The sequence below is a fragment of the Schistocerca gregaria genome, chromosome X, assembly GCF_023897955.1.
Source record: "Schistocerca gregaria isolate iqSchGreg1 chromosome X, iqSchGreg1.2, whole genome shotgun sequence".
In the NCBI taxonomy this organism is placed as follows: Eukaryota; Metazoa; Arthropoda; class Insecta; order Orthoptera; family Acrididae; genus Schistocerca; species Schistocerca gregaria.
This window is the reverse complement of record NC_064931.1, coordinates 668,516,706-668,530,372: the sequence shown is the minus strand read 5'-3', so window position 1 is coordinate 668,530,372 and position 13,667 is coordinate 668,516,706. Positions and strand designations below refer to the sequence as shown.

At 42.5% G+C, this 13,667-nt stretch overlaps 1 protein-coding gene across 1 annotated transcript in view; it reads left to right on the top strand.

Moving 5' to 3' along the window:
* The window catches only part of LOC126298263 (serine-rich adhesin for platelets-like), a 156,057-nt gene that overhangs the window by 29,987 nt on the left and 112,403 nt on the right, over nt 1-13,667 (top strand). The gene's annotated exons all lie outside the window — the stretch shown is intronic.

Here is a 13,667-nt window from a genome sequence, read left to right as displayed (position 1 = left end):
AGGTTTTTTCAATTAAAATACAGAACGTAGGTACGTTTGAACATTTTATTTCCGTTGTTCCAATGTGATACATGTACCTTTGAGAACTTATCATTTCTGAGAACGCATGCTGTTACAGCGTGATTCTCTGTAAATAACACATTAATGCAATAAATGCTCAACATTATGTCCGTCCACCTCAATGCATTTGGCAATACGTGTAACGACATTCCTCTCAACTGCGAGTACTTCGCCTTCCGTAATGTTCGAACATGCATTGACAATGCGCTGACGCATGTTGTCAAGTGTTGTCGGTGCATCACGATAGCAAATATCCTTCTACTTTCCCCACAGAAAGAAATCCGGGGACGTAAGATCCGGTGAACGTGCGGGCCAATCCACCTGTCATGAAATATGCTATTCAATACCGCTTCAACCGCACGCGAGCTATGTGCCGGACATCCATCATGTTGGAAGTACATCGCCATTCTGTCATGCAGTGAAACATCTTGTAGTAACATCGGAAGAACATTACGTTGGAAGTCAGCATACATTGCACCATTTAGATTGCCATCGATAAAATGGGGGCCAATTATCCTTCCTCCCATAATGCCGCACCATACATTAACCCGCCAAGGTCGATGATTTTCCACTTGTCGCAGCCATCGTGGATTTTCCGTTGCTCAATAGTGCATATTATGCCGGTTTACGTTATCACTGTTGGTGAATGACGTTTCGTCGCCAAATGGAACGTGTGCAAAAAATCTGTCATCGTCCCGTGGCACAACTGTACACGACGTTCAAAGTCGTCGCCATGGAATTCCTGGTGCATAGAAATACGGTACAGGTGCAATCGATGTTCATGTAGCATTCTCAACACCGACGTTTTTGAGATTCCCGATTTTCGCGCAGTTTGTCTGCTACTGATGTGCGGATTAGCCGCGACAGCAGCTATAACATCAACTTGGGCATCATTATTTGTTGCAGGTCGTGGTTGATGTTTCACATGTGGCTGAACACTTCCTGCTTCCTTAAATGACGTAACTATCCGGCGAACGGTCCGGACACCTGGATGATGTCGTCCAGGATACCGAGCAGCATACATAGCACACGCCCGTTGCGCATTTTGATCACAATAGCCATATATCAACACGATATCCACCATTTCTGCAATTGGTAAACGGTCCATTTTAACACGGGTATCACGAAGCAAATTCCGTCCACACTGGCGGAATGTTACGTGATACCACGTACTTATACGTTTGTGACAATTACAGTGCCATCTATTACAAAGCGAAAAAAGTGGTCCAACTAAAAAATTCATATTTCTTTACGTACTACACGAATATGTAATAAAAATGGGGGTTCCTATTTAAAAAACGCAGTTGATATCCGTGTCACCTACGGCAGCGCCATCTAGCGGGCCAACCATAGCGCCATCTGGTTTCCCCCTTCAAGCTACACGAGTTTTGTTCTTTTTAGTTTTTTTATTTGATTCTTATTTCGTGAGATATTTGGCCCGGTCACTATCAATGACCCACCCTGTATATAAAAACAAATCTCGTTATTATGGCACCCACATGGCGGTGATGTCTAGAACACGTACGTCATAATTTACGTTATACGATGTGTTCTGGCAATGTAGGTATGCTAAGAGGGATGGTAATATATCTATGTACATTTGTACCAGTGCCTTCATTGCTATTGGAAAAGACTTATTTGAGATGAAAAAGGTTGTCCTGAGTGAAGTAATGTCACCATTGTGAATTACCTTAGTGTAAGTCGGACAGATACCCCTGCTATTTACGTCGAGGCGGAACTCGACCGCGACGTCGGATAAAGACTAATGGACGAGCTTACAGTGTAACAACTCGACGTCCAAATAACCGAAGAGCAGAAAAATTCATGTCTTCCACAACAAGTCGCCGATAGTTGCTGAGCATACCGTTTAGAAGTGGATGGATATTGCGTGCACCTCAGGCTAGCGACGGAAATGAACTGAATTAGCTCTACAACACCGAAAGTGAACTGCTGCTTAATGGGCAGGATTTTCTGATTTACAGAAAGTATTTGTTTCGTTATTTCCGTGGAACAAACGTTCCAAGATCATTGCTGGAATAGCACAAGACGGTGGGAGAAGCATTATGGCCTGGAAAATATTTACATGATATTTTCTTAACCATGCGAATCTCGCTCTGTACCGAATTAGTTACCAATTGGTCCTCAGAGATAATGTTCGCCACACACGATATTGCTCTTTCCTGGGAATGGTACAACCTTTCAGCGAAAACCAGTGACTTTGGTAAAAAGCAGAGGATTACGTTAATGCCCTTTTGAAAGTGTAATACAGATCCTCGACGAACTTAAATGGTAATCTTTATAAAAAATGTGACGGAAATCTGATGAAACTTTGTTGGGTAAATTTACAGAACCTGTATTCGAGAAAGGCTATGCGATCTTCCTGTTGCTACGATCTTTTCTCTCCCTTAGGGGATTTTGTTAATTATATGAGAGATACTATGGTGTGTGCAGAGTCGTATGGATAGTCATATTCCCATGGTCAAAGCGCGAATGTAATAAAAGCAAAAAAGGAAACCCTCAGTCAGGCCCTCAAGATCACACTATCGTCGACCGACCGCCGTGTCACCCTCAGCCATTCAACAACGAATGCGGTATGAGGGTGAGGGGCACGGATTCAGCACACGAAATTTCTAGCCGTTGTCGACGTTTAAATCTTGGAGACGCTACCTCTCGCTCAGGTAGCTCCTTACTTGGTATCACGAGGCTGAGTGCACCGAGGTCAAGGAAAAATCCCTGGTACTACCGCGAATGGAACCCGGGTCTCCTACATGACGGCCTGTCGTCTTGACCACCTTTATTTAATGGTCAGTTTTTTTTCCCCCACTCGGCTTCTGAGGCGGACGCGCGAGTATAATGGGAGATAACAGCCCTCGTATTGGTAAGTAATACCCCCGCTAGCTTTCAGAGTACGTATGTAAATGTAGATGCAAAATATTTTTCTAACAGAAGTGCTCTAATACCGTGAACTCAACTAACTCAATAGTTAAAGAATACGTGTCATTAAAAGTAAGGTGAAAGCGACCTCGCCTGAAATAAGCAAATCTTAAAGATATGCTGGATAGTAGTAGCTGAACAGAGTTTTTTATGTATGAGTGTATTTGTGGGATGGTCACCGTTTAACGATATAATAATGAGTCATATCCAAATTCCGCATGGTCTCCGTCATCAGACAAATAAAATATGTCAAATTGTTCAAGTATTTAGGACAAACTGGTCAAGAAAAAAAGAAAAATCTGTCGTAGATGAAACGGTCGACAAAATTAAATATCGTACGAAACAAGCATAAATATACACAACAAAATATGTCTATCCCGAATACGCAAAAATAACTCTTTATATTTAACCAGTGAAATGGTTCAAATGACTCTGAGCACTATGAGACTTAACATATGCGATCATCAGTCCCCTAGAACTTAGAACTACGTAAACCTAACTAACCTAAAGACATCACACACATCCATGCTCGAGGCAGGGTTCCAACCTGCGACCGTAGCGGTCACGCGGTTCCAGACTGAAGCACCTAGAACCACACGGCAACACCGGTCGGCTAACCAGTGAAACCAGAATACCTTATTGTTTGTGATTATCAATTAGGGAAACCATAACTGTTGAACAAAAGAATTATGAGGATAATGTTAGGACGACGAAAAACCATACAGGTTTGAATATTGAAAATATTTATAACATAAGCCAAAAAATAAAACAATCACGAATACTTTTCGGACGTTTAGAAATTTTCGAAATGCATGGTAAGGTCTTATGGGGCCAGACTGCTGAAGTCATCGGTCCCTAAGCTTACACACTACTTAATCTAACTTAAACTAACTTACGCTTATAACAACACACACACCAATGCGCGAGGGAGGACTCGAACCTCCAACGGGGGGAGCCGCGCGGACTGTGACAAGGTGCCTTAGACCTATTTTTTTTTTTTTTTTTTTTTTTTTTTTGTAGTTGCATACCGGACGTCATATGACATCCGTTCAAGTTCGTTTGTTGATCCTTCTACTCAGTTTTTTATTACAGAGACCAACCGGCTCTCTGACAGAACACGCTGAGCTACCGTGCCGACGTACGCTCGGCTACCCCGCGCGGCGGACGTTTAGAGAGGACGAAAATACCCTCCCGGATACCCGTGCGTGTTAAAGAGCCGCTTTTGGGATAGGGTGGTGCGTCGGTCCCGGCGAATTAACATTGAGGGTCGGTATGCCCGCCAGCCTGAATGTGGTTTTTAGGCGGTTTCCCACATCCCACTAGGTGAATACCGGGCTAGTATCTAAGTCCCGCCTCTGTTACATGAATCGCAAAAGTTTCGAAAAATTTCGCTCACTACCACATGAACAGCACTACTCACAGATAGTTGAGGTACACATATCCGTCCCTGGGGCAACGGTTTGACGACAGGAAAGGCATCTGGCGACCCCTTAAATTGACAATGCCAAGTACCTCTGTTTACAGAAATTGGTGACAAGTTGGGTGTGAGAAATTAAAGATTTACTATTATACAACACAAAATACAAAGTACAGAAAGCAGAAAGGAACGAAAGAGTGCAAAACGGATTCCAAGACCAAACAGGAATGCAACAAGAGTGAAAGAGACTGGAGAAGGAAAATATAGTAGCAATGAAAAGTTGAAAGAACTTTGGGTGAAAAGAAAACACGGAATGACTGACACTGTGGTCTTCTGTCCGAAAACTGGTCTGATGTAGCTCTTCACGATACTCTATCCTGTGCTAGCCTCTTCAGCTCCTAACAACTACAGCAACCTGAATCTGTTTACTGTATTCATCCTTCGGTCTCCCTGTATAATGTTTACTTCCAAAACTTCCCTTCATTACCAAACTGACGGTTCCTTCATGCGTCAGGATGTGTCCTGTCAATATATACCTTCTTTTAGTCAAGTTGTGCCATAAATTTAATTTTTAGCCGATTCGATTCATTACCTCCTAATTAGTTAATCGATATACCTATCTAACCTTCAGCATTCTACTGTAGTACCACATTTCAAAAGCTTCTATTCTCTTCTTGCCTGAACTGCTTATCATCCACGATTCACTTTCGCACAAGGCCACACTCCATAAAAATAGCATCCTGAGTTACTTACTTAGTTACTCTTATTCTCCCGGCCCTACAAACCTCAGTCTGTTTTTGCTCTTGCCAAGTAGTCTCCTCCACATCATTCTTTGCTTGGCAGCTTCTTCTCTTTCTCCAAGCATATGAAGAGCCTTGGCCACCTGGTCACTGCTGTCTCCATCTTACTTTCGGTCTGCCTAACGGTCTTCGTGATTCAGATTTCCTCTCAGAAACTTGTCTGAGTCTTCATCCCATGGCCCTTATGCAGACGGGACCAGCCCATCTCAGTCTCCATGTCTTGGCTCCCGCAATAATTGCTTCATTATATATCTCCCTGAGTCCCCCCCCCCCCCCCCTTCTTCCTTCGTTGTCATTCTCCTCCCTAACAAATTGGTCCAAATATCTTCCCCAGGATTTTATTTTCAAAAACGTTTATCTTTCTCTCGGTATACTTATCTGCTCGCCATATTTCTACCCCGTGTAGTAATACTACTCTGATTATAGTTTTATACATCCTTATCTTGGTTGCTCTTGAAAAAAAGTAGTTGACAGCAATTTGACGCTCTGGAAGCCTCTCTTATGCTCACTTCTGCTTCTGTTTCTCATCATTTGTTATTTACTACAACCCCAGACTGACTGTTCAAACATGCAGTTATCAATCTGCGTGATTTCCCGCCATTTTGTCTTGTAATTTATTTCTATCGTCAGGGACTTTGTTTTCTCGACAGTTTTCTCTAATCCAACTTCCTTTGCTTTTTGAAATAGCTTTCTGGCCAGTATTTCCATGTCATCTGTATTATCAGCGATGAATGCTAAATCATCTGTAAAGTTCAGTACATCCATTTTTATTCCTATGCTAATTCCCTCTTCTGCTTCACTTGTTGCATCCATTGCTTCCTGTATTTTCATGTTGAACAAGATTGGTGACGTTCCATACCCATGCCTGGCTTCCGTTTCATGTCAAAAGCCATGGAGTATTCTCCATCTGTTTTCTCTATCACTTTCGAGTCTTTCAGTGTAACTTTTACAGGATTTGTTATCTTCTTTGGTACTCCAAAATACTAGACGTTATGACATTTAGATGTTAACGAATTCCTCTTTTTTCCAAAATGTTTCTCGTTCTACAGACAGTCGGCATTTCGTATCCTCTCTACTTCGGTCATTAACAGTTATTTTGTTAGCCAAATATCAAAAATCATCTACTACTTTGAGCGTCTCATTTCCTAATCTAAGGCGCTTGGAGTAGGCAGCTTGCCACGGTTCGCGCGACTCACCCCGTCGGAGGTTCGAGTCCTCCCTTGGGCATGGGTGTGTGTGTTGTCCTTAGCATAAGTTAGTTGAACTTTCCCGTAGAACTTGCCACAAATTTCCAAATTTCCTAATCTAATTCCTGTAGCATCACATGACTTAATTCGACTACATCCCATTAACCGTGTTTCACTTTTCTTTATTTCCATCTTATAATATATTTTAAAGAGACTCTCCATTCCATTCATGTGCTCTTCGAAGTTCTTTGCTGTCTCTGATCACTATAATGGTATCGGCAAGCCTCAAAGTTTTTATTTCTTCTCCTTTACTTTAAATTCCTTTCCCAAATTTCTCCATGGTTTCCTTTACTACTTGCTCAGTGGATAACATTCGCAATTACGGTTCTCCTTTCACGGTTCAAATGGCTCTAAGAACTATGTGACTTAACGTCGGAGGTCATCAGTCCACTAGACTTAGAACTACTTAAACCTAACTAACCTAAGAACATCACACACATCCATGCCCTCGGCAGGATTCGAACCTCCGACCGTAGCAACTGCGCGTTTCCAGACTGAGGCGCCTAGAACCGCTCGATTATAGCGGCCGGCTCTCCTTTCATGTACATCGACTCATAACTGCAGTGTGGTTTCTGCACAATTTGTAAATTACCTTTCATAGGGTCAGTATATCCACGTGCGTACCTACATTTCTCCGGAACGCACACTGATATTCCCCGCTTTCGGCTTCCACCAGTTTTTCCATTCTGATACATAGTCGTTAAATTCCTGTAACAGAAAGAAAAAGAAAAATGCAAATTTGTTGCCTTCAAATAAGTGTAAAGCCTAGTCATTTTTTATTCAGATACAGATCGGGATCGCGACCGCTACGGTCGCAGGTTCGAATCCTGCCTCGGGCACCTTTTGCTGGAGTGATTACACTGAAAGACAGATTAGGGCGTCCTGAACTATTGAACAACTACGTATCGGCTGACTGATGAAAATAATTAGGTGGCACCTAAGTCTGAAGCCAGCCAGTGTGGCCGAGCGGTTTTGGAACCGCGCGACCGGTATGGTCGCAGGTTCGCATCCTGCCTCGCGCATGGATGTGTGTGATGTCCTTAGGTTAGTTAGGTTTAAATAGTTCTAAGTTCTAGGGGACTGATGACCTTAGAAGTTGAGTCCCATAGTGCTCAGAGCCATTTTTTGAACAGATCGGGACGTGTGTTAGTGAGCCTATAATCCCTTGCATGACACTGTACTTACGAAAAGGGTTCTCGTTAGCCATATGCAGTGCAGTCACCAATATTTAAATCACGAACGCTTTATATCTAGCAACAAAAGGACCACAATACCAGTAGGGAACAGACTTTTATCTGAGAATATACCACTCTCCTGTATGTGGATATAGTATACACACCCTGTGCCCTCCGTTTTTCCACCCTAATACGAACTTTACACATCTGAACAGCAAGCAGTTTCTTTTATATTTTTAAAACTATTTTCGACGTGTAGCACTAATACACGGAATTCAGTCGTTCATTCTATACTCGAATGAACGTATGTTATCATTTCATATCCGTGAGAATTACTTCACTTAAATAATTGTTTGAAATATCTCACATCTGTCGTGATTCATTAATCATTTGGACAGAGATCCCTAAAGTTCTACAAATTGTGAAGATCTTAAATTTGTATGGTTCTCTTTATACGCCCGTTTCCACTCTGCTCCAGGTTGGTATATTGTTATGTTCTGACTAGATACTTGTCCATTATTATTTTTGGGAGGCAACACCTCATAATATGATAGCGCATCACCTACTAAAGTCTGTGACAACGAACCTTCAGGTTCAAAATGCAAAACGAATACGTTCGAGATACGGAATTAATTAGTTTCTTCGTTCTTTGCGGAATAGCTGACATACTTGTGCGTCTGTACAGGTTGCTTCAAGACTCGCGGCAAAACTTCAGGAATGAAGTCCTCATATAAAAAGAAGAAAAAAGTATAATGAACACGGGTTCTGAAATGCATACGCTTATAGCTATGAGCCCACTTCATCTTCGACACTGTGAAACAGATCTCTTCTACTGCAAGCTCTTTGCTTTCTACACTTTGGGAGGTGACAGTATGGAACACAACAAGAAAAAAATGCCCAGTAAACATGAGCTCTAAAGAGCATACCTTAACAGCTACTGTATAAGAAGAGATGTGTTTCACAGTAGCAAATATTAGCAAGTGCTCATAGCTCTTACGGTATGCGTTTTACAGTCCATGTTCATTTGACAATTTTTTTCATGTTTGATCCACACTACCCCCTCTAGAAATATAGAAAGCATAGAGCTTGCAGTTACAGTGGTTTGTTTCACAGTATCGAAGATGGAGAAATGCGCACAGCTCTCAAGGTTTGCACTTTAGAGCCCAAGTTTATTAGACTTTTTTTCCTTCTTATTGTATGAGGAATACATTCCTGAAGTTTTGCCATCGAGTTTTGAAACACCCTGTATAAAGTATTCGTTGTTGAAAAAATAACCTCTTTATGAGCAGCGATAGCCCTCTACGCGGTCAAATGGTTCAAATGACTCTGAGCACTATGAGACTAAACATCTGAGGTCATCAGTCCCCTAGAACTTAGAACTACTTAAACCAAACTAACCTAAGGACATCACACACATCCATGCCCGAGGCAGGATTCGAACCTGCGACCGTAGCAGTCGCGCGGTTCCGGACTGAAGCGCCTAGAACCGCTCGGCCACCGCGGCCGGCTCTACGCATTTTCTCCTGGGGTGCCAAAGGATTGGGCGTGCTCGTCAAATCGAACAGCTCTGACAAACTTCCGGGAAGTTGTTCGTGACGTACTAGGGGCTAAAGCGTATCAGAGCCATGTGACTAACGACGTCACGGCAGGCTGTGGCAAAGATAAGGCATCAGGGATAATTAATCCCGTGTACGGCAACAGTAAACCCAGCGTCTCTTGGTATCGATGCTCAGCAAAGTCGCTGACGCAGCAACCGCTACGTCATCGGACTGCTGGGGACTTTGACTGAAGTCACTGCGTGGACATACAGAGCGTCGCGTAGCTGAGAACTCCACGTGTTCTCTACTCACATTTTCTTGCAGTCTTACCAGAGCAAAGAGGCATCAAAGAAGCCATTGGCAGAGCAGTGTACAAAAGGACTACAAATCGAACAAGAGAACCACCTTTCAATTGTTGATGAAAGCAAGGGTTCAGATTTGTCATACATCTTCTCTGTGTGGTTTGTTAGGAATGTATGTTCAACATGGAGGACAATTAACAGTGACAGATTACGTTTGAATAATATTTATGGCGAAATACAGTTACGTTGAAGAGGGAAGTATGTCTTCAGGGTTCCAGTAATTCTCTCGTTAGGTGGAAGAAACGAGTAAGATGCAAACTGTGGGAATGTTAAGATAGCATTGTGCTGTCACAGAACTGGATAGTCATGAATGAGTGATTAATCGGTTGAACAGATAGAGGAATAATGACTGAAAAGGTATGGTGAACGATGTAAATAGACGATAAATCCAATGGAAAGGATGGAGTGAAATTGGAAACTGAAGTAACAAGCGAAAGAATGGGACACGTACGATGAAAAACGGCTGATTAAAACATGAACCACATGCTTCTGTGTTAATCTGGACACATTATGAATAGTAAATCGTGTCCGAACTGGTACAGGTAGAAGGAAGCTGCAGCAAAGAACATTTCAAAATATTTGAAGAACATTATGAAGGCAAGGCAAGTTCTTCGCCTAGCATGGTGATGGCGTTGATATTACTGATTTTTTTCTTTAATCGCGCCACATGTTCAACATTAATTTAATTAGAGTGTCAACATGATGCGCGAGATAATCTTGTATAGAACTGAGTTTAAAGAAGTCGTGTTGTGTTTGACGCGTTTGAGCGGAAAAATTGGAATGCTGTTCCATCATAAAATTCTTGAACTTCAACAGTTTATCGACAATGGAAATAATATAAAATTGGGAAGGGTTTACATGAAGTCTACTCGTCACTTTCAACAGCTGAGACATAGGTGGTTAAGTTGAAAGCTCGGTTGTTAGAAATTTGTGAAATCGATGAAGCACTATGCGTATCACAAAAGTACAACACGGCTGACATGAAATTTTATCGATGAGAAAGTATTATGTAATATGGATGCAATATTTGCTGAATGCTGATGAAAAGCGATTGCGGAACAAATCTGAAAGAATTCGTTTGATTTTGCGCAACAAAATGGTTCAAATGGCTCTGAGCACTATGGGACTCAACTGCTGTGGTCATCAGTCCTCTAGAACTTAGAACTACTTAAACCTAACTAACCTCAGGACATCACACACATCCATGCCCGAGGCAGGATTCGAACCTGCGACCGTAGCTGTCGCACGGTTCCGGACTGCGCGCCTAGAACCGCGAGACCACCGCGGCCGGCTTTTGCGCAACAGCTTGTGGCTATGGGCAAGACGTGGATGTACCATTTTACACTAGAGACAAATAACAGACAAACTGGTGGGTCGATTCCAATGGCGCTGCACCAAGAAACCCGAGCCGATTTCTTGTGCACGAAATGATATGACCAAGATGTTGTGGGGTTCAAAAGGAATTTCTTACTGATCACTTCACTATAGGTAAAAAATATATAGAAAACACTACGAGAGTCTCCTCGACCAAATGAATGGAAACATACAAGATAAAAGGACTGGATTACACAGGAAAAATGCCATCATCATTAGGACAATACACGTGTTAACGAAGGTGTTTCGGCAGTGGGAAAAAGAAGCGACTTGAAGTTCAAGTGGTTCAAATGGCTCTAAGCAATATGGGACTTAACATCTGAGGTCATCAGTCCCCTAGACTTGGAACTACTTAAACCCATCTAACCTAAGGACATCACACACATCCATGCCCGAGGCAGAATTCGAACCTGAGACCTTAGAAGCAGCGCGGTTCAGGACTGAAGTGCATGGAACCCCTCGGTCACAACGGCCGGCGACTTGAAGTCGGGACATTCTTTATTTTCAAAAAAATTGGCACCCTCTGACTTCCAGCTGTCTTCACATATAAAGGAATTTGTAGCTAGAAAGCATGTTGACTCCAATAACGTTGTGACACCTCTAGATCTTCCAGGAGAGTATTTCAGGAATGGAATCTACTCACTAGAGAAACGTTGGATGAAGTGGTTTTATCCAGAAGGGAATTACGTGGAGCGAAAAAGTCAAGTTTCTTACCTAAAATCCCAGTCTTCCACTGTCACTGTGAAAAATGTTCACCTAAGCCTCGTATGTAAATATTCGGTAACCACTGACGTCTCCTAAACTAACAAAACTTCTTCTTCAAGGTATAGAAGGACTTTATATACGATGCTTTTGAACTAATTTTGGAGTATATGATACATACCACAGAATATTCAACGTACATGTACATTTTAGGGTCATCTGTGTTGAAAAAAGTAAGGTTGAACATTTCTAAAATGCTATAACCTTTAGTGACTCTCAGTGGCTTCTCCCGATTTCATGTTTGGATTTTTTTCACTCCCGTGGTAAACATTCCGTAGGACTAAAATGCTGCCTGTTGCACTATGTGGCCAAATGTGTCCGGAATATGAACGAAACGCGCTCAGTGGTAGGCCAGGTAATGCATCTGACAATATAAGCGCAGGCACAGTCATCCTATATGACACAAGTCGCTTCATCAGATTGAGTCTACGGAGGAACTGGGTGCGTTCCATAGAGACATGATTGTGGCGATGCATTAATTCGTGTATTTAATCAGGAAAGGTTCAATGAAGTGAAATGTATCTACGTCAACTGTCAGAAATTTAATTGTGATCTGGAAACACAAGAGAAGTGCTAAACTCAATGATCGTTTAGGTGAGTGTAAGATATTTAATGATAGATACTGCTCAATTCTAAGCCAGGCTGTATGAATCAAAAATGGTTCAAATGGCTCTGAGCACTGTGTGACTTAACTTCTGAGGTTATCAGTCGCCTAGAACTTAAAGCTAATTAAACCTAACTAACCTAATGACATCACACACATCCATGCCCGGGGCAGGATACGAACCTGCGACCGTAGCGGTCGCTCAGCTCCAGACTGTAGCGCCTAGAACCGCACGGCCACTCCGGCCGGCCGTATGAATCAATAGCCATATGCTTGTCAGCTATTACTGAGGACTTCCGATGCCGCTCTGGTACAGAGGCTAGTAACAGAACAATCCGTTGATAGGCAGCATTTTTATGGTCACGATACTGAGTAGAAGCTAGTAATCACAAGAATGAAAGGTCTACGTTGTCGAAAGTGCTATAAACAACGTGCTGATTGAGTCTTCTAAAGAACTAAGTCACAATAAATCGTTTGGTGCGTAGAGGGGAGTGTGTAGACCTGCAAGGGTATATCGGCGAACGGAACTTGCTGAAATGTGTAATGGTAATTGTGAAATAGGCTGAAGATGTTGCAATGGACTAAGGCTGCTTTTCCTGGTTTGAGAACGACAGTTAACAATAAAACGAACACATATATTTGTGAAAAGATTTTGGACATTAGTATCCATCCAATACCATGAGAACGTTTTGGCCCACCATTGTATAGGTATTGTCCGCAGACAAAAGGGGACTGCCTAGTGGTACGTGATAAATCAGGTGGATTTGCTGTAAATCTATAGTATGCCAGCATACTACATCAGTTCACAAAAAAGTCCGCAGCTCGTGGTCGAGAGGTAGCGTTCTCGCTTCCCACGCCCGGGTTCCCGGGTTCGATTCCCGGCGGGGTCAGGGATTTTCTCTGCCTCGTCATGGCTGGGTGTTGTGTGATGTCCTTAGGTTAGTTAGGTTTAAGTAGTTCTAATTTCTAGGGGACTGATGACCTTAGATGTTAAGTCCCATAGTGCTCAGAGCCATTCGAACCATTTTTTTCACTCAAAAACCTACCAATAGATGTCCAGCATAGTATTAGTTACATAGGTGGCATCTTTGCAATGAACAGCGATGAGAATCGGGAAAGGGATTAGCTAAGCGGGCTAAGGCGCTGCACTTATGGACTGTGCGGCTAGTCCTGGCGGAGGTTCGAGTCCTCCCTCGGGCATGTGTGTGTGTTTGTCCTTAGGATAATTTAGGTTAAATAGTGTGTAAGCTTAGCGCCTGATGACCTTAGCAGTTAAGTCCCATAAGATTTCACACACATTTGAACATTTTTCTTTTTAGTATCAGGAAACTTCTAGTTGCGTAGTGCATTAGCAATGCATCAAAGAGACCATGGTTGCCCTGCAAATCCGAGGT